Here is a 3,571-nt window from a genome sequence, read left to right on the forward strand (position 1 = left end):
AATGCATACATACAAGTATCTATTCTCTCCACATGTTAGCGCCCATTCATATCATGGTTTAGAAATGAGGAGAATAGATTCCCCTTAAACTGCAAGTCAATAGGTGTTTCTTTACAGTTAACTTTAGCAAAATTCATACAAAATAGTTATTAACAATGATCTTTACTTGTTAACTCACCAGGAAACACCTTCAAAACTGCATTTTGTTAAAGTTTCTGTACTAAAATGTAGAAAAACTGAACTACACAAATATTGAAAAGTTAAAAATTCCTAAATTTTTTATTCCTGGTACCACTACCACAATTCACAGGGCAATATAGCTGATGTAATGAAAAGAAAAAGAAAAAGACAAAGCTGCAACAGATAAAAGACCTCAGCAATGTACATCTAATTGACACTACGTTGCATTAATCAATAGCTGCACTTTTTGCAAACTGTGGCTGTGACAGTCCTGAACAAGAAGGGTTTCCTGTTTAAGCTGCAGTAACTTTTCTGACTATGGATCATCGTTCCTTCTGTGGCAGATTTTTACAGTTCCTCTAAGGCATTTGGGACGACTGTCTCAAAGTAAACTGCAGCTTTCCTGACAACTCCTCGCTCTCTCTCCTGCTAAGAACTGTAGCCCTTTTTCTGTTGTTTTTAAAACCTTCTACTACCATATCCACCACTTCCACCACCAGATCCATAACCACCACCATATGGACTGCCAGAGCTTCTTCCACCAAAACTGCCCCCTTTCATGGGTCCATAATTTGATTGCTGTTGTCCACTGTAATTTCCAAAATCATTATAGTTACTGCCACCAAAATTTCCTCCTTCATTGTAACCATCATATCCTCCTCCACCACCCCCCTATCCTCCACCTTGGTTTCCATAACCTATTCAACCACCACCACAGCCTCCTCTACTACTATAACCAGGGCGGCCACCATAGTTGCCACCATCACCTCCAAATCCATTCTATCCACCATCACCTCCTCCATAGCTACTTCTGCTGCCACCACCTCCACCACCATAGCCTCCTCTTCCACCAAAGTTTCCACCACGTCCAAAATTACCTCCACCACCTCCAAAGTTTCCTGCACGACCCATAATGTTGCCAGATCCACCTCCACGACCTCTCTGTGATCCAGCAGACTGCATCTCTTGTTTAGAAAGGGCCTTTTTCACTTCACAATTATGCCCATTAATAGTGTGGTATTTCTGAACAACAATTTTATCAACTGTATCATGATCATCAAAAGTTACAAAAGCAAATCCTCTCTTTTTCCCACTCTGCCGGTCTTCCATAACTTCTATGGTTTCAATCTTGCCATATTTTTCAAAATAGTCTCTCAAATTATATTCTTCTGTATCTTCTTTAATACCACCAACAAAAATTTTCTTCACTGTTAGATGGGCTCCTGGCTTCACAGAATCCTCTCTAGAAAGCTCTCTCTTTGGTTCCACAACACGTCCATCAACCTTGTGGGGTCTAGTACACATGGCTGCATCCACCTCTTCAACACAAGAATAAGTCACAAAACCGAAGCCCCTGGAACATTTTGTCTGAGGATCTCTCATTACCACACAATCTGTGAGTGTGCCCCATTTCTCAAAATGTTCTCTTAAACTATCACCTGTAATTTTGAAGCTCAGACCACCAATAAACAGCTTCGGCAGCTGCTCTGGTTCCTTTGGATCATGGCCTTCTTCCCCCCCCCCCCCCCCCCCCCCGTGACGGCGGCGATGGCCAGAGTCAGGCTGGGGGCCACCGGGCGGCAGTTTTACCTCCATTTTGAGACCAGACTCGCCTCTTCCAACTAGAGTTCAATATGGGACCGACAGGAAGAGGCCGAGGGTGCATAATTTTGAAATATATATTGAAAGGGTATAAATTTGATTGAAAGAGATGGTTTGCAGCTATGAAAATTGAACAAGGAAGCATGTTGAAATTGTTTTGGGAAGGTAGGAAAGGGAGAAGGGGAAAGGAAATTGATAGACGGGGTGAGATTGATTGGGACATATTTTAAACATGTCTGGAAATATAGCAGGTGTGAGCTACTGGTGCCCTACTCCTTTTTATTTGTATATGAAATTACTCTCCCTTCAAGAATGCTGATACAGTTAATTCCCCTCATTAGAAAATAAAGTTCTAGCTTTCTTTGTTTGTATGAGCTTTCTTTATTTATTGTATGTGTGGTACCAGGGTTTGAGCCTAGGGCGTAAGGTTTGCAAAGTGGTGCTCTATGGCTTAAGCCACAACCCAGCACTGATGCATTTAACTTTAAAGACATTTTTGCATGTAGCTATTACAGCCTTGACACTGAAGACTTTACCTGCTCAAGGAGAGTTCTCCATTAGACCCCCCTTGTACCGGATCCACTTTATACATTAGTGTTCTGTACAAATACCAGTAGAGTGCCCCTGAATTGTCTTCCCCTAGAGGTTCTACATGGAGACTGTCTGCATCCAGACCCTTGGCAGAAAAGGAAGGAGGGTTGGGGAAAACAATGAACTAAATAAATGGAAGAAAACTTCAATACACGAACCTATCACCTGTTTCAAAATGCCAAGTACAGGATATTATTTTTCCATCTGGGCAGATAAAATACAGAATGGGATGGGGCTACCTTCTTCGAAGAACAAGATATAGAAATGCTTGAAATGTTCCCTACCCCAACAACGGCTCCCACCCCTCCAAAAACAGAGAATTCCAATGAATGGTTTGACTACCTGGCTTAGATTTACTTTATATGTACACAAAAGGTAGTGGGTAGGATAAGATGTTCTAAGGCTTTGTCCCGTGTAATCCACTGTGGCATCTCAGTCAGAACCCACAGCAACATTCTGCTCCAGCTGAGACTCCCAATTTACCCCCAGGTCCTGACCTAGGCTGGAGTCCTGAATGAAGACTACTTCTAAATGACACGACCAAGAAAGGACTAGAAGTCATCACCAGGTCTAATCCTGTATGATCCCGACACCTGCTAGCCGGGCATCCGTGGCTCATGTCTGTCATCCCAGCTACTCAAGAGGCTGAGGTCTGAGGATCACGACTCAAAGCCTGCCCAGGCAGGAAAGGCCATGAGCCTCTTTATCGCCAATTAACCACCAAAAAGCCAGAAGTGGAACTGTGGCTCAAGTAGTAAAGCATTAACCTTGAGCAAAACAAAAACAAAACAAAAAGGGGTCAGGGACAATGTCCAGGCCCTAGTTCAAATTCCTACCACACCCCCCCAAAAAAGATTCAAGAGCTCTTACGTCTAACTAACCACTAAGAGATAGAAGCAGCACTGTGGCTCAAGTGGTAGAGCACTAGCCTTGAGCAAAAAAGCTTAGGGACAGTGTCTAGGCTCTGATTTCAAAGCTCCATTCTCAACTACTGCGTTTTTACTGCACTAGAGAAAGGGCTTTCAGAGAAGCACCTTGAGTATATCGAAGACATCATCTGCATCTAGGCCAGTAATCACATAGGCGGGGCAGAATCTCCACACGGGTACGAAGAGGCAGGTCTTGGAAACTGGCTTCTCTCAGGGGGTTGGATTTCCCCTCCTCAAGCTCCCAGTGGTAGTTGATAATGTCTTCCAGG

General features: G+C 43.4%; 1 pseudogene; it reads right to left on the reverse strand.

Annotated features, from left to right (window-relative positions):
* Positions 1-419: 419 nt before the first annotated feature.
* Positions 420-1,776, reverse strand: LOC122102096 (annotated as a pseudogene).
* Positions 1,777-3,571: the final 1,795 nt, after the last annotated feature.

Source organism: Dipodomys spectabilis, unplaced genomic scaffold (assembly GCF_019054845.1).
Source record: "Dipodomys spectabilis isolate Male_0828 unplaced genomic scaffold, ASM1905484v1 ptg000741l, whole genome shotgun sequence".
Lineage (NCBI taxonomy): Eukaryota > Metazoa > Chordata > Mammalia > Rodentia > Heteromyidae > Dipodomys > Dipodomys spectabilis.